Source organism: Grampus griseus (genome assembly GCF_964374135.1).
Source record: "Grampus griseus genome assembly, chromosome: 3".
NCBI classification, from domain to species: domain Eukaryota; kingdom Metazoa; phylum Chordata; class Mammalia; order Artiodactyla; family Delphinidae; genus Grampus; species Grampus griseus.
In genome coordinates, this window is record NC_139019.1 from 155,072,892 (window position 1) to 155,100,555 (window position 27,664).

The 27,664-nt window shown below is 41.6% G+C and overlaps 1 protein-coding gene across 1 annotated transcript in view; it reads right to left on the bottom strand.

Annotated features, from left to right (window-relative positions):
• The window catches only part of MAML1 (mastermind like transcriptional coactivator 1), a gene marked incomplete at its 5' end in the record, with an annotated part of 46,017 nt that overhangs the window by 12,613 nt on the left and 5,740 nt on the right, over positions 1 to 27,664 (bottom strand). The window lies entirely within an intron of this gene.

The window sequence follows — 27,664 nt, forward strand, 5'->3', positions numbered from 1 at the left end:
ACCTTTCAGTATTAAAGATAAGCAGATTTCAGAGGAATCAGACAGTAGCACAGGACACTCTGTGCTGCTTTCTTCTGCTGCAGAGAAGGGCCACAATGACCCACCACATCCACCCCAGGAGGCTGAGCACAGAAGTACCTGACCCCCTGGGCGGGGGGTGGAGGGAAGGAGGGGGCCAAGGGCACCAGCTCTCAGCAGCAAACTACCTGTAGACACAAATGTGTAATGAGCAAGAAAACAAGGAGGGCAATTTTATCAGTCCCTGAGTTCCAATTTTAATGTTCCATTCCCTCTCCTTCAAGATTTTCTTATTTCTTAACTGTTAAAGCTGACTGCACAGTGTTCTATAAATCCTGGCTAAGTATTTCTTTAAATGCATATCTGGGTACTTAAGTTAGCTCAGAAAAGGTTAGGAATGCTCAATAAATGGAACTGTAGGGCAAAAGTATAAGCAAAACATGATCCTAGGACTCAACTCAAGAACACAGCCCCTACGTATAGAGAGAACATATCTCAAGATAATAAATTTATGACAAACCCACAGCCAATATTCTGTGGTGAAAAGCTGAAAGCCTTCCTGCTAAATTCTGGAACAAGACAAGGATGCTCACTCTCACCTCTTCTATTCAACACAGTACTGGAAGTCCTAGCCACAGAAATCAGACAAGAAAAAGAAATAAAAGGTATTCAAATTGCAAGAGAAAAGGTAAAATTGTCATTATATGCAGATGATATGATACCATACATAGAAAACCCTAAATGCTCCACACAAAAACTACTACAACTGATAAACGAATTCAGCAAGGTAGCAGGATACAAGATTAACATACAGCAATCAGTTGCATTTCTTTACATCAACAATGAAATATCAGAAAAGGAATGTAAAAAAAAAACCAAAACAATACCTTTTAAAATTGCACCCCCAACAATAAAATACTTAGGAATAAACCTGACCAAGGAGGTGAAAGACATACACTGAGAACTATAAAACATTAATAAAGGAAACTGAAGATGATTCAAAGAAATGGAAAGATATCCCATGCTCTTGGATTGGAAGACTTAATACGTTAAAATGGCCATACTACCCAAAGCAATCGACAGATTTAATGCAATCCCTATCAAATTACCCATGACATTTTCCACAGAACTAGAATAATCTTTTTTAAAACATTTTTTAAAAGATTTATTTATTTATTTAATTTATTTTTGGCTTGAGTTGGGTCTTGGTTGCGGCACGTGGGATCTTCATTGCAGCACATGGACTCTTCGTTGCAGCATGTGGGCTTCTATCTAGTTGTGGCATGTGGGTTTTCTCTTCTCTAGTTGTGGCACGCGGGTTCCAGGGCGTGTGGGCTCTGTAGTTTGCAGCACGCAGGCTCTCTAGTTGAGGCGTGTGAGCTCAGTAGTTGTGGCACATGGGCTTAGTTGCCCCACAGCATCAAACCCATGTCCCCTGCATTGTAAGGCAGATGCTTTACCACTGGACCACCAGGGAAGTCCCTAGAACAGATAATCTTAAAATTCATATGGAACCATAAAAGACCCAGAATTGTCAAAGCAACCCTGAGGAAAAAGAACAAAGCTGGAGGCATAACCCTTCCAGACTTCAGACAATACTACAAAGCTATAGTAATCAAAACAGTGTGGTATTGGCACAAAAACAGACATACGGATCAATGGAACAGAGGGTCCAGAAATAAACCTACACACCTACAATCAATTAATCTTCAACAAAGGAGGTAAGAATATACAATGGGAAAAAGACAGCCTCTTCAGCAACTGATGTGGGGAAAGTTGGACAGCTGCATGTATATCAATGAAGTTAGAACACACCCTCTCACCATACACAAAAGTAAACTCAAAATGGCTTAAAGACTTAAATGTAAGACATGACACCATAAAAATCCTAGAAGAGATCGCAGGCAAAACATTCTCTGACATGAATCATACCAATGTTTTCTTAGGTCAGTCTCCCAAGGTAACAGAAATATAAACCAAACCAAACAAAAAACCCAAACAGGACCTAATGAAACTTACAAGCTTTTGCACAACAAAGGAAACAATCGACAAAATGAAAAGACAACCTAAGGAATCGGAGAAAATATTTGCAAACGATGAGACTGACAAGGGCTTAATTTCCAAAATATACAGACAGCTCATACAACTCGACAAAAAATGGGCAGAAGGGCTTCCCTGGTGGTGCAGTGTGGTTGGGAGTCCGCCTGCCAATGAGGGGGACGCGGGTTCATGCCCCGGTCCAGGAGGATCCCGCATGCCGTGGAGTGGCTGGGCCCGTGGGCCGTGGCCACTGAGCCTGCGCGTCCGGAGCCTGTGCTCCGCAACGGGAGAGGCCACAACAGTGAGAGGCCCGCGTACCGCAAAAAAAAAAAAAAAAAAGGGCAGAAGACCTAAATAGACATTTCTCCAAAGAAGACATACAGATGGCCAACAGGCATATGAAAAGATGCTCAACATGGCTAATTATCAGACAAATGCAAATCAAAACTACAATGAGGTATCTATCATCTTACACCGGTCAGAATGGCCATCATCAAAAAATCTACAAATAATAAATGCTGGAGGGCTTCCCTGGTGGTGCAGTGGCTGGGAATCCACCTGCCAATGCAGGGGACATGGGTTCGAGCCCTGGTCCGGGAAGATCCCACATGCTGTGGAGCAATTAAGCCTGTGCACAACTACTGAGCCTGCACTCTAGAGCCCGCGAGCCACAACTACTGAGCCCACACGCCACAACTACTGAAGCCCCTGTGCCTAGAGCCCATGCTCTGAAACAAAGAGAGGCCACCGCAATAAGAGGCTCATGCACCACAATGAAGAGCAGCCCCCACTCGCCGCAACTAGAGAAAGCCCGCGTGTAGCAACTTAGACCCAACGCAGCCAAAAATAAAATAAATTTATCAAAAAAAACACAACACCCTTTAAAAAATAAAATAAATGTTGGAGAGGGTGTGGAGAAAAGGGAACCCGCCTATACTGTTGGTGGGGATGTCAGTGCAGCCACTGTAGAAAACAGTATGGAGGTTCCTCAAGAAACTAAAAATAGAATTACCATATGATCCAGCAATCCCACTCCTGGGTATATACCCAGACAAAACTATAATTCAAAAAGATACATGCACCACTATGTTCACAGCAGCACTATTCACAACAGCCAAGACCTGCAAACAACCTAAATGTCCACTGACAGATGAATGGATAAAGAAGATGTGGTACATATATACAGTGGAATACTACTCAGCCATAGAAAAGAAGGAAATAATGCCATTAGCAGCAACATGGATGCAACTAGAGATTATCATACTAAGTAACGTAAGCCAGAAAGAGAAAGACAAATACCATGATATATCACTTATATGTGGAATCTAAAATACGACACAAATGAACTTATCTATGAAATAAATAGAATCACGGACATAGAGAACAGACTGGTGGTTGCCAGCGGAGAGGGGTTGGAGTGGGAGGTTGGGGTTAGCAGATGTAAGTTTTTATATACAGAACGGATAAGCAAGTTCCTACTGTATAGCGCAGAGAACTATATTTACTATCTTATGATAAACCATAATGGAAAATATAAAAAAAGAATGTATATATATATATGTATAACTGAATCACTTTGCTGTACAGCAGTAATTAACACAACAGTGTAAATCAACTACACCTCAATTAAAAAAAAAATACTGGGACTTCCCCGGTGGTCCAATGGCTAAGACACCATGCTCCCAATGCAGGGGGCCCAGGATGGATTCCTGGTCAGGGAACTAGATCCCACATGCCACAATTAAGAGTTCACGTGCCACAACTAAAGATCCCGCTTGCCGCAACAAAGATCCCGTGTGCTGCAACTAAGACCTGGCACAGCCAAATAAATAAATAAATATTAAAACAAAACAAAGAACACAGCCCCTACAACACAAGGACATATGTGCTTTACTTTCATGTAGGTTTTTCTGCTTCCTGCTGCCACCTAGGGGTGAGAGGGGGAAAGGAACCATAATCCTAAAATGGACCCTTTATAAGATCTTTTGTTTTAAAAGTTTCCTTCTGGGAAGGTAAATTCATACCCATTTAGTCCGTCAGAAGGAAATAAAAATGAGTTGCTAATTTTAGGGGGGGTTATTCTTTCTATTATTTCTTTTTGTTTTTTTGAAAATCATTTGTTCCTCAGTGTCAGGTTTGGGCTCTCTGTAAACCTGGGAGCTCAGTTTTCTACTTTCCTAAGGGGGAAGATGGACACCTAAGAGGTCAACGCACCTGATGAGTCAGCTGATTTTCCCAGATTAGAAACAGAATCCTTCTTTGCCATAACAGTTATAAAAGCTACCACGTCCTCTTTCAATATCCACATGCAAACAGCTGCAGACAAGTTCCAAAGTAACAACTTAATTTTGCAATACCGATTGCTTTTAGCCAAAGGAAACGCCAGGTCATTTTCTCAACTGTGCACAAAATTTAACTGGAATGATGTAGGTGGGCTTGGGAAGTGTGGAATACGGTGGCTCTGGCAGATTTTTGAGTCTTGAGCATTTGCCGGAGTGCCTGATATGTGCAGGGCACTGCAGAGGAAGACAAAGATGAGTAAACCATGGAACCTGATCTCCAGGAATTTATAACAGATGGGAAAATGGTCTGAACTGATTATAAATTATTTAAGAACAAGCACAGTAAGAGCTATAAAGCATACAAGACTGGCTGTCCTTGTGCTTGCCCTCGGTGTATCTGGTACTTCTGGGTACTCAGCTCAGAGGTTTCTGTTGTAACTACCTAATGGTCTCCTGATGCACAGGGTTTCAGGAGGATTCAGTTCTGGGATAATGTGATCTGGTGCTCATTTCCTCCACAAGGGGGTTTTGTTGAAGAATACTTCATGCTTGATGGTAAACTGGAGGCCTTGCATGCTCACCCAGTCAGTCCTGACTCCTACCCTAGCCTCCTAACCCATCATCTTCTACTCTGCGAGAGGGGCCCCAGGATATCAACGGTGAGTCAAGCTGGAGTTGCCACACCTTATGGACACCAAATCAGTATACTGTACCCACACACCCACTAGATCTCACTTAGTGAGGAGAGTCCCTCACCTAGTCTCTACTTCCACCACCCACCAATGAAATTCCAGTGTGCTTTGTGGTAAAACTTCCCCAAATGAGAGTTCTCCCACTCTGAATTAACAAACAGATGTGGCTGTTTAAGACAGGGGTGGCTCTCTCATCAATGTTCCTTATGCACTGACATGTAGATGAAAGTATAGGTTGACAGGGACTTCCCTGGCGGTCCAGTTGTTGGGACTCCGCGCTTCCACTGCAAGGGGGCGCAGGTTCAATCCCTGGTCAGGGAACTAAGATCCCGCATGCTGTGTGGCACGGCCAAAAGAAGAAGGGAAAAAAAAAAGTATAGGTTGACAATATAGAGGTTCCTCAAAAAACTAAAAATAGAGTTGTCATATGTTCCAGCAATCCCACTCCTGGGCATATATCCAGACAATAATATAATTCAAAAAGACAGAGACTTCCCTGGTGGTGCAGTGGTTAAGAATCCGCCTGCCAATGCAGGGGACACAGGTTCGAGCCCTGGTCCAGAAAGATCCCACATGCCGCAGAGCAATTAAGCCCATGAGCCACAACTACTGAGCCGGTGCTCTAGAGCCCGTGAGCCACAACTACTGAAGTCCATGTGCCCTAGAGCCCATGCTCTGCAACAAGAGAAGCCACTGCAATGAGAAGCCCACGTACCGCAACAAAGAGTAGCCCCCGCTTACTGCAACTAAAGAAAGCCTGCGCACAGCAACGAAGACCCAACGCAGCCAAAAATAAATAAAAAATAAATTTCTAAAAAAAAAAAAAAGAAGGAAATAATGCCATTTGCAGCAACATGGATGCAACTAGAGATTATCATACTAAGTAAAGTACTTCAGAAAGAGAAAGACAAATACCATATGATATCACTTATATGTGGAATCTAAAATATGACACAAATGAACCTATCTACAAAACAGAAACAGATTCACAGACATAGAGAACAGACTTGTGGTTGCCAAGGTGGGTGGGGGGTCGGGAAGGGATGGATTGGAAGTTTGGGGTTAGCAGATGCAAACTATTATATATAGAATGGATGAACAACAAGGCCCTACTGTATAGCACAGGGAACTACATTCAATATCCTATGATAAACCATAGTGGAAAAGAATTTTTTTTTTTTTTTTTTTTTTGCCGCAGCGCACGGCATGCAGAACTTCTCCGACCAGGGATTGAACCTGTGCCCCTGCATTGGAAGTATGGAGTCTTAATCACTGGACCACCAGGGAAGTCCAAAAAGGATTTTATTAAAAAATGTAATATATATGTATAACTGAATCACTGCTGTAAAGCAGAAATTAACACAACATTGTAAATCAACTAAACTTCAAAAAAACAGAGTATAGGTTGAAACATATAAAATCATTTAACTTTTTAAGGTAATATTGGTAATTTCAACCTAATACCATGCTCACCTTTCTTTCCCCCATGAGCTCTTCTAGTACCCTGTATATACAGTGAGGACACTCAGGAACCCCGACTGTTGTTGGAAAAGATCCTCTAAAGGTAAAGTGGATCTATTTTCATGCAACATTAAAGGTTTCAATGATTTGAGGAAAAATCAGTGAGGTCCAAAGTAGCAACTCTGATAAGGCACTAATCTGAGCCAAATGCTACAAGGACAAGTCATCACTTCCTTAGTGTGCCTCGAGGACCACTCAGCACCTGCACTTACTATTCCCCACTGATTCAGAATCTCACTCAATCTTCAAAGGTACCCTGAAGATGAGTATCACTGTTTCTGTTTTACGGCAGATTGAAGTCAGATTACATGAGGTTTCCTAAAGTTTGAGCATTCAGAGGTCTTGGGAAGGATCTGCAGCAGATCCCCACAGCCCTGCCCCTCCCCTGGTCAGTCTGAGATCGGGCCCAAATTAATCCCAACTCCACCTGTGAAGCTAAAAGAGTTTGGTAAAAAACAAGCAGCAGGGAGTGAGTCAAGAGTTTCAAACTGTAAGGAGAACCTCCCTGAGACCAAGCACAAAGAGCCCTGTTAAGACGTTACCAGAAAAATGGGCTGTGCTGAAAAATATCTCACACACCAAGGCTACAAAAGATTCTTTGTAAAATATTTAAAGAAAAAAATGTTACAGAACCTTCTATAATTTGCTACTAAAGATTCCCACTCTTAAGACATTATGTCTTAATAGTTTGGTATCATCACTGATTAGAAGCACACTGAGTACTAAGGAGATCTGTAAGCACCACTCCTTGCCACTAAATCTGCCTACAAGGACATACTGAAAATGCCAAGTTTTGAGAAATGTATTTTCCAGAAAACTTTATAGTTTTGTGCCTAGACATTTTTATCATCATCTTAAAAAATTTTTTTATTTTGAAAGAATTATAGATTCATAGGAAGTTGCAAAGAGTACAGAGGGTCCTGTGTACCCTTCACCCAGTTTCCCTCAACAGTTGTATTTTACCTAATTATAGCAAAATATCAACCAGGAAGAAGATATGGGTAGAATGTGGGTGTACAGTTCTATGTCATTTTAGCAAATGACTATCACCTTTAAAAAAATTTTTATTTTATATTGAAGCATAGCTGATTAACAATGTTGTGCTAGTTTCAGGTGTACAGCAAAGTGATTCCGTTATACATATACATGTATCTATTCTTTTTAAAATTCTTTTCCCGGTTAGACTATCACCTTTTTTGATAAGAAAACTTTTAAAAAGCTCTTTTATAAAAAGCTATTTAAGAAAGCAGGACTATGTATTTAACACAATGTAATCTCTTCCTGCAGTGGTTATAAAGCAGAAAGTTAAAATTCACACTGTATACTGAGAATCAAAATTGATAAACAGATTGGTTCTCATGCTTGGCAAGCAGTCCGCACATTCTCTTTGCTATAGAAAAACCTATTTGGGAAGCCACGTGAGGCTCAGAAGGTTGCATGGTATATATGAAAACAAAGCAGGCTACTGCTAACTGGCTGTGTGATCTTAGTTAAGATGCAATTCTTCTAGGACCTGCTTTCATGCCCTATAAAATTAAGATCCTGGGTAAAATGACCTAAAGTTCCACTCAGTTTTAAAGGTCCACACTGCTGTCCTGTTAATATCGATCAATGTCCTGTAGAGGGAGATACCCTCACGGGTTCATGCAGTGCTCATTCACCAAGATCCTACTATTTGACAGATAATGCCCTATACAGGCTGTGCACAAAATAATGGTGAATTCAGATATTCACTAGGTTTTCACTATATGCTAGGCAGAGCACTTGTTACTGGGGATAAAAAGATAAAGAAGACATGGGACTTCCCTGGCGGTCCAGTGGTTAAGACTCCGTGCTTCCACTGCAGGGGGCACAGGTTCCATCCCTGGTTGGGGAACTAAGATCCCACATGCAGCAAGGTGCAGCCAAAAGATTAAAAAATAAAAATACTTTCACTTAAAAAAAAAAAAGGACAAGACCTAGTTCCGGCTCCACCCCCAGAATCTGATGGAGAATCAATGAAGGCAGGCCCGAGTGTTATGGGAGGAAAGAGAACAGAACAGTGTGGGGATGGCATGCTAGACTTTCCGGAGAAGGGGATGCAGAGAAGTCATCCAGAAGAGGCGGAAGGCACTTCGGCTGAGAGGCAAAGGCAAGGATATACAAATGAGCACTGAATGGCAGTAGATGGAGGGAGGTAAGCAGAAAAAAATGAGTTGTTTAATGCTGATGAAGCATAAAGGGCACAACAGGGAGTACTGAAAGGGAAAGGCTGGAATGGACTATGACTGTCCCAAATGTGATTTAATGAAAAATGTTTAAAAATACACAAAACTAGAGAGAACAGTATAATGAATCCTAATATGCCCATCACTCAACTTAAACAACCATTAGTATTTGGGCATTTTGTTTCATTTCCATCTCCTTATCTTCCCCCCCCCCCAAAAACCTGGATAATTTAAAAAACAAATCCTAGGCATAACATCATTTAATCCACAAATACTTCACTATGTATCTCTAAAAAGTAAGAACTCTTAAACATATATGCATGTAACAACACAATGTCATTATCACACCTACAACATTAATAATTCTTTATCATCACCACCTCAAACCCATTAGGATGGCTACCATCAAAAAGCCAGAAAGTAACAAGTGTACAGAGAAACTGGAACCCTTGTGCACTACTGGTGGGAATGTAAAATGGTGCAGCCACTATGAAAACAGTATGGTGGTTCCTCAAAAAAAAAAAAAAAAAAAAAAAAGACTTACTGTATTAGCCGTCAATTTAATTTCTAAAAGAATTCCATTTCCAAAAGAACTGAAGCCAAGGATTTGTACATCCATGTTCATAGTAGCATTATCCACAATAGCCAAAAGGTAGAAGCAGCCCAAGGGTCCACCAATGGATGAATGGATAAACAAAATGTGGTATACCCACAGAAGCCTTAAAAAGGAAGGAAACTTGGACACATGCTGTAACATGGATGAAACCTGAGGACATTGTTAAGTGAAATAAGCCAGCCACAAAAGGACAAATACTATATGATTCTACTCATATAAGACACCTGAAGCAAATTCATTAAAGACAGAAAGTAGAATGGTGGTTACCAGAGGCTGGAGAGAGGAGAAAATGGGGAGTTATTGTTTAATGGGTATAGTGTTTTCAGTTTTGCAAGATAAAAGAGTTCTGAAGAGGATGGATGGCGGTGTGGTTGCAGACAATGTGAACATACCTCATGCCACTGAACTGTACACTTAAAAATGGTTAAGATGGTAGATTTTTATGTTATATGTATTTTACCACAATTTAAAATTTTTAATTCTTTATTATTATCCTATATCCCATCAGTGCTTACATTTCCCTGTCTCATCAATATCTTTTGCAAACAAAACAAATAAAACAAAATTAAGCATAATAAATTATGGAAAATTTCAAACATACAATACAGTAGAAAGAAAGTACAATGACCCCCATGTACCCATTGTCCAGCTGAAACAACACAGCCCATCTTGTCTTATTCACACCCTACCCATGCTCCCTGGACTAACCTAGGAATCACACCATTTCTCCTTAAATACTTCAGCATGTATTGCTAAAATATAAAAGCTTTTTAAAAAACAATCACCAAAGAACTCTCCAAGCACTTTAAAAATATGATCTAAAAAATGTTGGGACTTCCCTGGTGGTTCAGTGGTAAAGAATCCGCCTTCCAATGCAGGGGACATGGGTTCGATCCCTGGTCAGAGAACTAAAATCCCACATGTCTTGGGGAAACTAAGCCTGCGCGCCGCAACTACTGAGCTCCCGCGCCTCAACTAGAGCCCCCGTGCTGCCAACTACAGAGCCCACACACTCTGGAACCCGCGTGCCACAACTACAGAGCCCACGTGCCGTGGAGCCTGTGCGCCACACCTAGAGAAGAGGGAAAAAACCCCACACACCACAACTAGAGAGAGGCCCACACACCACGATGAAAGATCCCGTGTGCCACAACTAAGACGCAACGCAGCCAAAAATAAGTAAAATAAATAAGAAAAATCTTAAAAAAATAATAAAAATAAAAACGTTATTAGGGATAATCAAGCCACTTTACAGATGGGGATATCAAGACTTGGAGAGAGAATGTATGTTGCTGAAGGTTGCATAGCAAAATTAATGGAAGATCTGGACTGCCTGATGATGTTTCAAAAAAATATGGTCTACACAAGGATGATTCTAGTTAACTGAACCTTAATCACTTGTAAGCAGCATGGTGTTAGATTTTTTAAAAATACACGCTTTCAAATAATATAGACCTCATTTAAAATCCACCTCGGTCGCTAACAAGCTATATGATCTTGGGCAATATGCTTTACCTTTTGAAACTCATTTCTTTCATTTATATGCAGGGACTAATAATATCCATTCCACAGACTTGTGAAAAATAAAGTATGTTAGAAAAAAATTATGGTTAAGTACTTACCTTAAAATTTATGGCAAACTACCAAAAAGATAGAAATATGGTTTTTAGCTTTAGAACCAACAATAGAACAAAAGGGATCACAGAAAACACTATCAATCTATCCAAAAGTAGGAAAGAAAAAAGGAAGAATCAAAGAAGGGAGACAATAAACCAACAAGTACTAAAAGAACAGAAATAATTTCAAATATGTCAGTGATTATATAAATGTAAATGCATTAAACTCTCCAATGAAAAGTTAGAGACAAAAAAAAAAGATAACCATAACACCATTACTGAATGTTAAAAAAAAAAATTGTTGCTACAGTTGGTTTATTCAAATCAGTATCCAACACACTGCATTTGGTTGACATGCTCTTAAGACTTTCAATATGTTAACAGTTCTTTCTCCCTTTCTTCCCTTTGTCATTTATTTGTCCAAGACGCTTAGTCACTTGTCCTGTAAAATTTTCCACTTCCACAGTTGGCTGACTGTGGCCCCATGGTGTCCTTTACAAGTTCTATCCTCTGTATTTTCTATAAACTGGCAGTTAGAAGCTCGATCAGATTCAGATTGGGGGGTGGGTGGGGCATAAATACTTATAGGTGATGTGTTGCATGTCATTTTAATGGGACCTTAGCAGATGAGGTCAGATTTGTCTTTTTATAAGCTCTCTATAATGACTGTGTGGTGAATGGATTTCAGGGAGGGAGGCTACAAGCCAGAGTAAACAAGTAGGTAATTGCAGAAATAGTTCATGAAAGAGATGAGGATCTGACATGGGTATGGGAAAAAGATGATTTCAGATTTAGGGAGGAAGAAAAGTCAGCAGATACTGGAAACCGATTTCAAATTGAGGGTGAGGGAGAAAGGAGTTTCTATCTAGTTTGCATACATGGGTAAGATAGAGAACAAAGGAAAAGCAGGGTTTTTTTGGGGTGGGGGGAGGGTTCCTTCAGTTTTAGCCACAAAGAAATGACTGGACCATCCAGGTAACGTCCACGAGGCAGTGAATAATACTGACTATGAGTTCCATGGAAAGACGTTCATCAGCAACACATGCAGCTAAAACCAAGAGCAGATCCATTTACTCAGAAAGAGTGAGAAGCCAGCCAAGGGGCAGATAAAGAGCCCATACTGAAGACAGAGCACAAGGGAGAGTGATGGGTTAAATGCATCCGAAAAGTACATTGGGTCTGGTCACTAAACGATCACCGATGTTGTTGCCCAGAACAGTTCCAGAAGAATGACTGCAGTAAAAACCCTTGACTTGAGACGTGAGTAAGTAGAGAGAATACGGATTGTTCTCTTCCTAGTTTAAAAAGGGAGATATAGAGGACTTCCCTGGTGGCACAGTGGTTGAGAATCCGCCTGCCAATGCAGGGGACACAGGTTCGAGCCCTGGTCCGGGAAGATCCCACATGCTGCGGAGCAACTAAGCCCGCGAGCCACAACTACTGAGCCCACGTGCTGCAACTACTGAAGCCACCGCGCCTAGAGCCCGTGCTCCGCAACAAGAGAAGCCACCACAGTGAAAAGTCCGCACACCACAACAAAGAGTAGCCCCCACTCGCCGCAATTAGTGAAAGGGTTAAAGGAGGGTTATTTTGGAATGATACATGAGCTCACTTAAAGAACAGCAGATAATTACTTATCGATTAGACTAGATCTCTCTGAAATTCTCTGGAATTCTGTTATTCTATGAATGCAATCAGGCACAGGAATATGAATATGAAAAATGTATCATAACAACTACCTAAAGCATAAACACCATGATCTTCCTGTTTATGGGGAAATTCTGACTTAATTAGGGACTGTGTATATAAAAGCAAGGCTATGCCCTTCCGAAGCCAAGCCCTCCTCCACTTGGGTTCTCTACCCCATTTGGCCTCCTCAAGGTTCTTGCTCATTCAATTACCACCTTTTTCTCTATTTCCCATTCATCTCCCTCTTTACCAGTTCCTTCCTCCCCTGAGCACTGACACATGCTCAGTACCTCCCATCTTTTAACTTCCATCCTACTCTCCATACCATTTAGCACAGTGTTAAGAGCACAGCTAGCTAGGCTGGGTTTGAATCCTGGTTCAGTTGCTTAACTACTGTGTGCTCACAGAGAAATTGCTAAACATCTACAGAAGCTCTGGCTCCTCATCTAAAAAATAAGGTGTGGCGGTGGTAAGAAGAACCACTTCCAGGGGGTGGGGAGGAGGGGCTGTGAGGCGCGGCACTACCAGTTATTGAGCAGCTAACGTTCTTACTGTTCAGCTAATCCTCTTCCCTCGCTTCAGAGCTTCTTCAAGGAGCAGTCTCTACTTTGTCATACTCACCAAGGTGATCTCCTGGTTCTTAAATCCAAGGAACTCGTTTCAAACTCTATCTACCTGACCAGAGCACTGAGCTCTGACCTTCTCCAAACGTCTTTCTCCCTTAAGGCCCACGCAACCACACTGGACCTGCTCCTGCTTCCAAGGCCACTGTTTGCAGGCTGCTCCTTCTCATGCCTGCTCCTTCAGTGATGACACCTGCAAGGCATTTGTCCCTCTTCACTGCTGTCATCTCACCAGGCAACCCCGTCCACGGCCTGACAACCTGGCACAGGCACGCACTCAAATATTTACTAAGTGAACATTTCCCAAATCATCACCTTTGGGCCCAGCCCTCTGTCCTGTGCTCTAGACAACTGTAAACTGGTTATCTCCAAGTGGATATCAGACAGGATATCCTCCAAACTCAGCTCTTTGCCTTCCTCCCCAAATCCGTTCCTTCCCCTTACTCCCTGACTCGGTGCATGGCTCAATCCTTGAACTCTTGGATGATCAGGCATTGATTTCTGCTGATTCTACCTTTTTAATCGCTCTCCAGTAAGATCCCTCCACACCACCTGCATCTTAGTTCAACTACTCATTATTATTATTTTTTTAACCTAGATTACTGAAGTAACTTCATGCTGATCTATTCTCACTCTGTTCTAACCCACTCTTTATGATGCTTTCAACGTGATCTCTAAAAAACACACATTTGAACCATTTAAAATTCCTTACTTCCCCATCACTTACACATGAAGTTCCAATTCCTTAACCTGGCATGTACAGGCCTGTTTGATCTGATCTCAATAAACTCTGTTCAATCCTCTGCTGTTCCCTTGAAGCCTAGACTTAAATGAACTCCTTTCAGGACTGAGAATATATCTCTGGCCTGGCGACCTCCTACTAATCTTTTAAGATTTAGCTCAAACCTCAACTCCTCTAGAGCATTTTTTCCCTGGCCACTTACCCCAAACCTGGTCAAGTTCCTTATTCCATCCCTTAGTGCTCTAACAAACCTTTGTACTTGTATTCCATGACGAGTCATACTGCAAATACTCACTGATCTATTTCTCTACATCTCCCTCCATCCGTAGAGGGCAAGAGCCCTGCCCTTTTCACCCCCAGTACTCAGCAAGTTACAAACACCCAATGCTCAGCAAGTTACAAGCACCCAATGAACATTTCTAGAATTAACCCTCCCACCTTCGCCATCACTCCCTTTCAAAGTCACTCTATTGTTCTTTAGCCCCATGGATATTTGTCCTTCAGTTTTGTGGGATCTCTGCCCAATAATGGAGGCAGTACTGGTTCACCTAATCTCCACAACTACCTATGGGGTGGGCTTACAGTGAATGGAAAGTGAGTGCTGAACCAGGATTTGAACACAGATCTATTTGATTCAAAGTCATTTCCCAAAGTTCAGCTTCTGTGATTCCTTCAAATGTACCTCTTTTTCACCTCAAAACTTAATGTCTTTACTTATCAACTCTCTTCTTTCCCTCTTCTCTGAGAGGGAAACATCTCTCCTTGCAAAGATTAACTCCCTTCAGCTGCACCTTCTTATTCCCTCTGGACCTGCCTCATCAGAGACTTTTCCCCTTCAAATTCTTCCCCTCCCCACCTCAAAAAATAACTTCAACCTGTTTTGTTCTAGAGCAGTGGTTCTCAAAGTGTAGTCCCAGACCAGTAGCATCAGCATCACCTGGGAACCTATTAGAAATGCAAATTCTCAGGCATCAACTTGGGTTAATGAGACCCACTAAGTGAGAAACTTGGGGTTGGGCCAAGGAAACAGTTTTAAAAAGCCCTCCAGGCGTAGTCACATCAAAAATAAACAGGTGAAGCTAATTTTAATAATTTATTTAACCCAATATATTCCACTTCAAATGTAATATTTAAAAAAGATTTTGCATTCTTTTTTGGTACTCAGTTTCAAAATCCAGTACATATTTTACACTTTTGGCACAATTCAATTTGGACTAGACACACTTCAAGCACTTAACAGCCCTCCGTGGCTGGTGACTACAGTACTGTACAACGCAGCTCTAGAAATTAGCTTTGAACCTCAGTGTTCAGGACAGCACTAAGACGAAAGGGAGCGCCCCTAAACCTGCTGCCTGCTTCTGGCAGCAGGCTCCTCACTGCACACAAGGCTCCTCGTCACAGCCTACCCTCCTGTGTCAGGAAAGCTGAACTTCAACATACCAGGACCCTTTGTGCCTCTGCATGGGCGGCTTCCTGGCTGGGAAGCCTCTACGTTGCCCCTTCTCACTTTCTCCCAAACTGCTTCTCATTATCTCATTCAGGGTATTCAACCAAAATCTACTTAGAGCTCATCAAGCCAGCAACTGTCTGGGCCTTGGGGATATAGCAGGGAAGGAAACAGACAAATCCCTTGCTCTCCTGGAGCCTACATTCCTATCAACTTGTGCTCCCAAGGAAATAAAGCACAGAAAGGAAGTTTGTGGGGGCTTATGGTTTTTAAAATGTGCTCAGTAAAGGCCTCACTGAGTGTGAGAAGTCTGAGCCAAAATCTGAGAGATGAGTAAGAGGTGCCATCTCTGGAAGAGGGTCCAGGCCTAGGGAACAGTGATACAGAGGCCGAGTGGGAGCGTGCCTAGTGGTGGTGGTGATGGGGAGCCTGAAGTGATGATGCCAGAGGGGATCCAGGGGGAGGAGACCGAGTGAGAGAAGGCAGGAAGGACAGGAGTACCAGACTGCACAGGGTCTGTGGGCCCTGGTTAAGGGTTGGTTTTATCCTCAGGTGAGATGGAAAACCTATGGCAGGGTCCAGCAGGGGAACAAGATCACTCTGGCTGCTGGGCAGAGACCAGATCATAGGAAGATTAGGGCAAACAGGAAGACTGATTAGGAGGCAATAATCCAGGTAAAAGAAACAATGGCTTAGACTGGGGTGGTAGCAGCAGAGGTGGTGAGATGTGGCCAATTCTGAATGTATGCTGAAGGTGGAACTGTTGAGGTTTGCTGATAGGGTTTTGCCCAAGGGTCTCTGGGAAAAGAGTGTCCCTGGCAGGCTCATGTGTGGCTAGAGCACAGTGAGTGATGACAGGTGGCGGCAGAGAGGTCAGGTTCACTGGTGCTATTCTGATGGACTCTCAGGCTGGCAGTGGGGAGAGGCCATGGGTGTGTGGCAATAAGGATGGAGGTGAGCAAGCAGAAAAGTGGATGTGCCAGGGGCACAGGGAGCTGTGTGGGCATCCCCCTGCACTCAACAGTAAAGAGCACCTAGTGCCCACCTTAAAGTCTTCCTCAATTCCCAGAGGCAACTGCAGAGTTTGCCACTGGCTTTTTGTGCCACCCTCTAATGTGGCACATGTAACACAGCACAGTGATGTCCAGTCCAATCCCGCATCTGTCTCTGTCAGCTCCAAAGGCAGGGTCACTCCCTCATTCACCTCTGGTCTTTTCAGCACCAGAACGGGACCTGACTCATTAATACCGCTCAGTAAACAGACCCCTAAATTTTGTTCGTTGGGATTGGCTAGTTTGCCAAACCAGCTCATACCTGATTTGATGAAAAGAGGTAGGCAGGAGATCAAAAACAACAAAATAAAAACAAACATTTAAAAAGAAATCTCCTAAACCAGTAAGAGTACCATTTATTAGGCACCTATTCTGTGCTAGGCAGAGCAACTCTGCAAAGCAGGTATTATCATCATTTCACAGGGAAGGGAACTAAGGCTTGGAGAGGGTAAAGAGAGCAAAGAGGAAGAAGATCGGCAGTAACTGTAGCTCAGAAGCAGTATCAGAGTGTGTGTGTGGAGTGAACATGGGAGTGATAGCTGCTCACATCTTTTTTGAAAAAAATTAATTAGTTTGTTTTTGGCTGCATTGGGTCTTCATTGCTGTGTGCAGGCTTCCTCTAGTTGCGGCAAGCGGGGGCTACTCTTCGTTGTGGTGCGCAGGCTTCTCATCGTGGTGGCTTCTCTTGTTGCAGAGCATGGGCTCTAGGTGTGCGGTCTTCAGTAGTTGTGGCAGGCGGGCTCAGTAGTTGTGGCTCGCTGGCTGTAGAGCGCAGGTTCAGTAGCTGTAGCGCACGGGCTTAGCTGTTCCGCAGCATGTGGGATCTTCCCCGACCAGGGCTCAAACCCCTGTCCCCTGCATCGGCAGGCGGATTCTTTTATTTATTTATTTATTTAATTTTATTTAAATAAATGGTGCAGTGGTTGAGAGTCTGCCTGCCGATGCAGGGGACGCAGGTTCGTGCCCTAGTCGAGGAAGATCCCACATGCCCCGGAGCGGCTGGGCCCGTGAGCCATGGCCGCTGAGCCTGCGCCTCCGGAGCCTGTGCTCTGCAACGGGAGAGGCCACAACAGTGAGAGGACTGCGTACCGCAAAAAAAAAAAATAAAAAATGTTTAGGACAAAGGTGTAAAAAGGTTATATTCTTTTTGCTTATTTTTTGGTTTTCCATACATTTGTCAACCCCTGATTCTATGCCAGTGTTCTAGATGTCTCTCGGGATGTGCATTCACATAAGACATTGTCTCTTCATCTTCTGGCACAGTCTGTCCAGGAGTCCTCTGACAAGCTCTTGTGTGGACTGGCTACTGTCATCCTAAGGTCCCTCTTATCTCATATCTTCCTCCTTCTTGGTTCATTTCTTTGTTTTATGAAACACACTCTCCCATAGTTTCCTAAGAAAAAGCATGTAGATTAATTTTTCACATGTCTGAAAATGTCTTCCTTCTACACATGCCCTTGACTCGTATTTTGTCTGGATAGATAAGCCCAGTATGGAGATCATTCTTCAGAATTTGGAAGGAACTGCACCATTGTCTTTTAGCTCCCTGTGTTGCTGCTGAGAAATTCTAAGTCATTCAATTTCTTAACATTTATTCATCAACCTGACTGGGCCATGGGGTGCCCAGATATTTGGTCAAACATTATTGTGGGTGTGGCTATGAAGGTGCTTCTGGATGAAATTAATACTTGCATCAGTAGACGGAGTAAAGCAGATTGCCCTCCTGATTTGGATGGATCCAATCAAGTGGGATCCTGAACAGAATAAAAAGGCTAAGCAAGAAGGAACTCCTCCTGCCTGATTGCCTTGAGCTGAGACATCGTTTTTTTTTTTTCCTGCCTGTGAACTCAAACTGTAACACTGGCTCTTCATGGGGTCTGGAGCATGCCAACATTCCGACTATTGGTTCTCCTAGGTCTCCAGCTTGCCGACTGCAGATCTTGGGACTTGTCAGCCTCTGTCACTGTGTGAGCCAATTCATTACAATAAAACCAATCAATACTCCCCTCCCCTCCATATATATATGTCTCCTAATGGTTCTGTTTCTCTGGAGAACACTGACTAATACAATAAAGTACGCAAGGCTTTTATGATTTGACATGTTTATCTCCAGGATTTTTGCTCAATACATCCTTCTCATATTTTCCTTTGCAATTAAAACCTTTTTGTTGTGAAAGCTATCACACATACATGCATACATCAAGAGTTAACAATAAAATGAACACTGTGCATCAACTGCTCAAATTAAGAAACAACAGTAATGGCACTTTAGAACACTGGCACTCAAAGTATGGTCCCAGGACAGAACTAGCATCACCTGGAAGGTTTAAAAACTGCTGAATCTCAGCCTCCCCCTGCTCTGGCTTAGAATCTGCATTTTAACAGGGTCTCCAAGTGATTCACACGCACATTAAGTCTGAGGAGCTCTCCTTAGAAGCCCCTGTATCCCTTCTCTTCAACCCCTGACACAGATATCTAATATCCTGATTTTGTGTTAATTGCTTTTAATAATAGTTCTACCACCCTCATTTAATCTATCCCCTAACAACATACCACCTAGTCTTGAAAAGGGAGGGCAAGCAAACACCAGCCATGCAAGAAGCAAGCTGCACTGATCTCACTGGACAGAGGCTCCAGAAGGAGGTGAGCAGAGCAGTCTTGGGTCATGGTCTGACTTCTGCTTCTATGGAAGTTGACAAGGTCCCCTCTGAGGAAGTTGCAAGCGAGGTCATGAGTGAGTCTTGGGAAACACAGGTTTCTCCACAGTTGGGCACATGGCAAGACATGCAGCATGTAGACCAGGCGCTGGACATGCAGCAGAAGTCTGGTCAGTGAGAGTGGGCTGCTCTGTACTTCTGCTTCTAAGCCCAACGTGGCCTACCTCCCACTCTCAGGGAAAAGCTGAAAACTTCCATGAGTGTCCTTGGCAAAGCATGAAAGGAGAGACATGATCAATACAGGCCATCCTGGTATCATTTATCATCCTCCTCCAAGTGAACCCCTGTCATTTTTTTTTTTGTTGGGTCTCCTGTTTTCTGTATCTAATGTCTTACTCTTTCTTGATTTATTCTTTCAATATTGATGGAGTATTTCTTGCAGTAGCTTCTTAAAAAGGGTGACAGGTAAAATTTTTTAAATCCTTAATTTCTGAAAATGACTTTATTCTATACTCATTCTTGTTGTATACTTTGCCTAGGTATAGAATTCTAGGTTGGTAATCATTTTACTTCAGAATTTCAGCATTGTACTGTTGTCCTCTTGATTCCTATGGTACCGCCAAGAAGTCCAAAGATACTCTGATTCTTGATATATGACCTAGTACCCTAGCCTCCCCATGCTGGAAGTTTGTATCTCTTCTTTAAACTGAATGTTCAGAATTTATAACTGGCGTGGGTCTATTTTCTTCCCCAGTGCTGGGCACAGTGCGCCCTTTTAATCTGGCAACTCATGCCCTTAAATTCTCAAATTATTATTATTTTTAAAATATTTATTTTATTTATTTATTTTCCTTATTTTTTTGGCTGCGTCAGGTCTTAGTTGCGGCATACGAGATCTTCGTTGAGGCACGTGGGATCTTTTGTTACAGTGCGCAGGCTCTTCGTCGCAGAGCTCGGGCTTCTCTCTAGTTGCGGCGCTCAGGTTACTTTCTAGCTATGGTGTGCAGGTTTTCTCACTCTAGTTGTGACGTGCAGGCTCCTGGGAGCATGGACTCTGTAGTTGTGGTGCGCAGGCTCCAGAGCACGTGGGCTCTGTAGTTTGCAGCATTCAGGCTCTCTCGTTGAGGCACACGAGCTCAATATTGTGGCGTGCGGGCTTAGTTGCCCCACAGCATGTGGGACCTTAGTTCCCCGACCAGGGATGGAACCCACGTCCCCTGCATTGGAAGGTGGATTCTTTACCACTGGACAACCAGGGAAGTCCCTCAAATTATTTTTAAAATCATTTCTTTCTTCTAGTAACTTCTATTTTTCAGGTGTTCAACCTCCTACACTGGTCCTCTAATTTTCTTCTCTATTTTCGGCTTTGTCTTCTTTTTCTTTACTTTTTGGGAAAATTACTCATATTTCATATGTATAGTTCACGCACATATTTCATATTTTTATAATATTTCCAAGATTTTGTTTTCTGAATTAAAAAATTATTGTTTCATAAATACAATATATCCTCTTATCCCTCTCATTAACGTCTCATTGGCCAAAGCAAGTCATATATCCAAGCTCCAAATCAAGGAATGGGGACGTATACTATATTATACACCTATATTATATAGTATATAGTATAATATAGTATACTATAATATAGTATATTATAGTATACTATATTATAATATAGTATATTTTATATTATAGTATATTATATTATATATATAGTATAATATTAATATACTTTAATTATAATATTATAATTAATTATAATATATTATATTAATAATTAATTAATTAATATAATATTAATTATAATATTATAACTATAATTAATAATATTATATTATATATATTATAATATTATATTATACTATATTATAATATAGTATAATATAGTATACTATATTATATTATTATATAATATACGTATATTATACGTATAATATACGTATATTATACACCTACAAGGGTGTAGGTGTATAATATGACCCAAAGAGTGAAGAATTGAAACCAAACCTCCACACAACTAAGGGATATGACATATTCCCATGAATAACAGTGACTCATTTTAGCAGTGATAAGGGATGAAAGTCAGGGGAGAGGTGGAAAAGGGAGGGCATCAGTAGGCAAGAAGATATATAGTTAAAAAGTGCCCCAAGTACAGTAGTTCCCCCTTATCCAGGGGGTTGCACCCCCAGTGGATGACTGAAACCAGGGATAGTACTGAAATCTATACATTTCACTTAAAGGAAGCACTTTACACTTTCTCTTTGGCATCTCTGAAATTCTGGCATCACCACTCTTGTGTTTTGGGGCCATTATTAAGTAAAATGAGGGTTAGATGCACTTAAATACCGTGACTATCAATCTGATAACCCAGATGGCTACTAAGTGACTAAAGGGTGTATAGGGTATACAGCGTAAATATGCTAGACAAAGGGATGATTCATGTCCCCAGGGGGACAGAGCACAAGATTTCTTCACACTACTCAGAATGGCACCTAATTTAAAACGTATGAATTATTTCTAAAATTTTCTACTTAATATTTTCGGACAATGGTTGACCTCAGGTAACTGGAACAGTGGAAAGCAAAACTGCAGATAAGTGGGGACCGCTCTAATTCTGATATACATGACACTCCGCCACAGAGTATCCTTTTTTAAATAAATTTATTTGTTTGTTTATTTTTGGCTGTGTTGGGTCTTCATTGCTGCGCACGGGCTTTCTCTAGTTGTGGCCAGTGGGTGCTACTCTTTGTTGTGGTGCACAGGCTTCTCATTGTGGTGGCTTCTCTTGTTGTGGAGCACGGGCTCCAGGCGCACAGGCTTCAGTAGTTGTAGCACATGTGCTCGGTAGTTGTGGCTTACGGGCTCTTGAGCTCAGGCTCAGTAGTTGTGGTGCATGGGCTTAGTTGCTCCACGGCATGTGGGTTCTTCCCGGACCAGGGCTCAAACCCGTGTCCCCTGCACTGGCAGGCGGATTCTTAACCACTGCATCTCCAGGGATGTCTTGATATGCTTTTATTAAGAAGCCCTTATTAGGGACTTCCCTGGTGGTCGAGTGGTTAAGACTCTGTGCTTCCAATGCAGGGGGCACTGGTTCGATCCCTGGTCGTGGAACTAAGATCCCACATGCCAGCAAGGTGTGGCCAATAAATAAATAACTAAAGCCCTTATAATTGCTAAAAATTTTCCAAGCATATCGTTTGGAAAATCATAGTTTTTGTCTTGTAATTAATTTTTAAAAAATTGTGGTCACAAATGAACCTATCTATGAAACAGAAGTAGAATCAGGAACATAGGGAATAGATTGGTGGTTGCCATGGGGTTGGGGGGAGAGGGTTGGATGGGGAGTTTGGGATTAGCAGATGCAAACTGGTATATATACTGGGAACTGTATTCAGTATCCTGTGATAAACCATAATGGAGAAGAATATGAAAAAGAATGTATGTATCTATGTACAACTGAGTCACTGCTGTACAGCAATAAGTAACACAACACTAATTCAACTATACTTCAAAAATAATTTGTGGTCAAAAACCATATCATAAAAGTTACCATCTTTTTTATATGTACAGTACAGTAGCATTAACTATATGCACACTGCTGTGCAACAAATCTCTAGAACTTTTCATCTAGCAAAACTGAAACTCTACGTCCACTGAACAACTCCCACTCTCCCCTTCCCTCCAGCCCTTGGCAACTACCATTCTACTTTGTGTTTCTAAGAGTTTCACTATTTTAGATATCTCAGATAAGTGGAATCATGCAGTATTCCTCTTCCTGCAATTGGCTTATTTCATTTAGCATGATGTCCTCAAGGTTCATCCATGTTTCAACATACGACAAGATTTCCTTCCTTTTTAAGGCTTAATAATAGTCCACTGTATGTATACAGCACATTTTCTTCATCCATTCATATCTGTTGATGGAAACTCAGATTGCTTCCACCTCTTGGCTACTATGAACAAGGCTGCAATGAACATGGCGGTACAAATCAGGGCCTACTGTCTTAGCTCTGTCAACTCCACCTCTGAAATGATCCCAGCCTAAAAACATACAGCTTCTGACTCTCAATTCAGAGCTCCTTCCACAATATCATTAACATTCATTCAACAGATGCTTGCTGACTGCCAAATATGTGTGAGGTCTGGTGCTAAACTACTGGTCTTGCTCTCAGATTGCTCATAGTATAATGGAGAGCGGCAAACACGCTAATTAAAGCTCAGTGTGGTTGTTCTGGCATAGGTTTAAGTACCTAGCCTGGCTAGAGGAGGGACTTAGGAAAGAGGTCCTAGAGGAGATGGCACATGAGCAGAGCTCTGAATGGTGAGCAGGTGTCAGGCATTATGAGACTAGGGAAGGGCATACGCGTAAAGACACCTAGAGAAATCAGGCCATTTTCAAAGAACTGCATTCAAAGTATTTTAGGGACCTTGGAGTGTTGCACATGGGTTTCATTCCCATGGTGCCAGATGCCACCCCAATGACATGCTGCTCCAAATGTTCACCGTATACCAGTCTCTTCTGTTGCTCTGCTAGGCACAATAGTTCTTCACTGACTTAAGGGCCTTGAGCACTTAAATTGCCAAAGTTTGGCCTGCGAGTTGGGATGCTTTGAATTAAGACTGCCATAGAGTGGGCAGCAAGAGTGGTGATATTTTTCATTTAAAGACATCATTCTTCCATCCTCAACTAACCAAATAACATAGAGCTCTTCAAATGAATGCTTAATATGAATAAAATACATGCAGGCAATGCACAGTATTTTATGCAGGCAACAAAACTCACGACAAGGCTCCATGCTCTTGAACTCTCCCTTAGAAAAGTGAGATGGTACTCACAGGGTTGTATAGTATTATTTGTATTTGAAAAAATGAAGCAAACTTTTTCTGACAGAAAGCTGATTAACTTGAAAATGGAGGCTCATTTTGCCAATTAGGTAGACATTTTTCATACATTAAACAAGCTACAGTCACAGCTCTAAGGTTTTGATGAAAATGTATCTAAAGCAAATAAAAATGTTTTATCAAAAAATACTGTATTGGCAAAGGTGTATTGAAATGAACAGTATTTTGATTTTCCCAACCAATTTTGAGTATATTAGGTTAAACAAGGTCCTTCTAAGTGAAAGAATAACAGGTATAATCAACAATCAATTGATAAATGTAAAGCCTTTGTGTTTCATTTCTCCATAACTGAGAAAGTGAATGACTGACGACTAGATTATCCTTTTGTAAGTGAGATGGTTTCTAATTCTCTGCTTTCATTAAAGTTGAAAGTGTACCAAACCAAGCTGTCGTCTAATTGGTAAATTAATTTTGATGATACATATCACTGTGTGATTTTTGGCATACCAACTCAAATTTCAAAAACTTGATTAACATTGTATAATTATATTTCTTCCTTTTATACTTATATGAACAAGGATTACTGGAACTTAAATGTATAAAAACAAACAAAAAATAGGAAAAGAATTAAGAACTATCATTTTGTCAGCAAGTAATATTCATCCACAGTTATGTGAACAAATTGAGATGGGAAAAGCCTCATCCATCTCATTAAGGGAGGCATGTATAATAAACCTGTACTTTTTTTGCTTAATTATTTATAAAAATTTATAATGTGCTTGTTATTTGTTGTATACTAATTTACTGTAATTCCACTTACTGAAATAAGAAATATATATAACACACAGAACCTATAAATGCTACATATATTCTTTTGTATAAATCGACTTTTTTTTTGGCCACGCTATGTGGCTTGTGGGATCCTAGTTCCATGACCAGGGATCAAACCCGGGCCCTCAGCAGTGAAAGCGTGGAGTCCCAACCACTGGACTGCCAGGGAATTCCCTATAAATCAACTTTAAAAAGAGCAAAAAGGGAATTTACTGTATAGTAATAACCTATAAGAGACAAGAATATGAAAACGGATATATATGTGTGTAGGGCTGAATCACTTTGCTGTGTGCCTGAAACTAGCACAGCACTGTAAATCAACTATACTCCAATTAAAAAAAAAAAAGAAAGAAAGAAAGAAAAGGAAAAAGAAATGCAAGTTCCAAGAAAAAGGAATGATTTAACATTTCTGTTAGAACTTCCCTGGTTGCACAATGGTTAAGAATCTGCCTGCCAATGCAGGGGAAGTGAATTCGAGCCCTGGTCTGGGAAGATCCCACATGCCACGGAGCAACTAAGCCTGTGCGCCACAACTACTGAGCCTGCGTGCCACAACCAGTGAAGCCTGCACGCCTAGGGCCCGTGCTCCACAACAAGAGAAGCCACTGCAATGAGAAGCCTGCGCACCACAACAAAGAGTAGCCCCCTCTCACTGCAACTAGAGAAAGCCTGCGCACGCAGCAACAAAGACCCAACGCAGCCAAAAATAATAAATTAAAAAAACAGGGACTGCCCTGGTGGCACAGTGGTTAAGAAACCTCCTGCCAATGCAGGGAACACGGGTTTGAGCCCTGGTCCGGGAAGATCCCACATGCCGCGGAGCAACTAAGCCCTTGCGCCACAACTACTGAGCCTTGCTCTAGAGCCCGCGTGCCACAACTACTGAGCCCACGCGCCTAGAGCCAGTGCTCCGCAACAAGAGAAGCCACCGCAATGAGAAGCCCACGCACCGCAACAAAGAGTAGCCCCCGGCTTGCCGCAACTAGAGAAAAGCCCACACGCAGTAAAATAAATAAATTAATTTTAAAAAAATAATAAATAAACCTTCTTAAAATAAACAAAATTTCTGTTAAAGAAAAGCATTCTTTAAATGGTTGATGAAAGCATATCACTAAGGTATTCAGGTTCCACTGGCAACATTTTAAAAAATGATATAACCATTTTATTTTTAAATGTTAGTATTTATAATTCTCTGGAAGTTATATCCTCTGCAACTATAAACAGCATTTTTACCCTTTTTCTTTTCTCTTTTTAAAATAGTTGATTCACATTAAACATATGTAGCACTTATGTGTTACATAAATTTCTTATTTCATATATTTCACTTAATAAATTGTTACAGTAATTTAATATACAATTGATTAACACAACCAATGCATTATAATTTTTCATAAGCTTAAAAACTTAGGATGAAAAGTTCAAAATGTCAACATAAAATGTGTGAGGCAGGATTCACAATGTTTCAAAATTATTCAGTCCAAACACCCAGTATCAAAGACAAAGCTTTTCGTGATATGACTCCTACCTTTCCAGTTTTATCTTCCAGCCTCTCTGGCACTTTAAGCCTTAAATTCAAAGATTTACTCACTGTCATAATTTTGTGCTTTTGCTTAGTTTCCCACAGAAATCAAAATCCTATTAGATGCCTCCTGATAAGAGCTCAAGTCCGCATGCATATTAGCCTATTAAATGTTTGGAAATATCCTAAATAAAGGAAACTTTAAATTTGTTTATCCCAGTGTCACCCAAATTTGCTCAACTCTAGAACTCTTTTAACAGCCTATGAAATTAGCGTTTCATATAACGCCCTTTGGGAAAACATCTGGCAAAATATTAAGACCCATTTTAAAAGTCAAGTCTTTAAAACTTACCCAACTTCACCCAAGGGGCATCCCTTTCCTAGTATTCCCACAGGCTTTTCAGCCCTCAACAGGGCTTTGCAATGAACTGTTTACCACCTACTCCCCAAGAGACTGCATGACACACAGGTCTGGCACCACCACAATTTCTGGCTCCCAGCAGGAGCTCAATGTTGGTTGAACAAATAACCAACTTAAAGACGGAAATAGAGACTTCCTTGGCGGGCCAAGTGGTTAAGACTCTGCTCTCCCAATGCAGGGGGCACTGGTTCAATACCTGGTCGGGGAACTAAGATTCCGCATGCTGCAGAGCGTGCCCCAAAAAAACCAAACCAAAACAAAAAAAAAAACCCAAAACACAAAACTCAAAAAAACAGGAAATGAAGAAAAGGAGTGGATAATTCCCAAGTTTCTACTTTGCATGACTGGACTAGAGAAAATACTCTGAAGAAACATAAGACTGGCAAGAAAAAGGGAGAGTCCCTTTTGGACATGTGGGAAATCAAAGTGGAAATGTCCAATAGACAGCTGGATCTGAACCTTGGTAGAGATATCTGGAGAATCTCATTATTACAGGTGATAGATGAAGCCATGAAAGAATCAATGACAGGAACTTCCCTGGTGGTCCAGTGGTTAAGAATCCGCCTTCCAATGCAGGGGATGCGGGTTCGATCACTGGTCGGGGAACTAAGATCCCATATGTCGCAGGGCAACTAAGCCCGCAAGCCACAACTAGAGAGCCCACATGCCACAACTACTGAGCCTGGGCGCCCTGGAGTCCCGCACACCACAACTAGAGAGAAGCCTGTGCACTGCAACGAAGAACCCGAGCGCCACAATCTTAAGATCCCACATGCTGCAACAAATATCCCACATGCCACAACTAAGACCCGACGCAGCCAAATAAATAAATATTAAAAAAAAAATCAATGA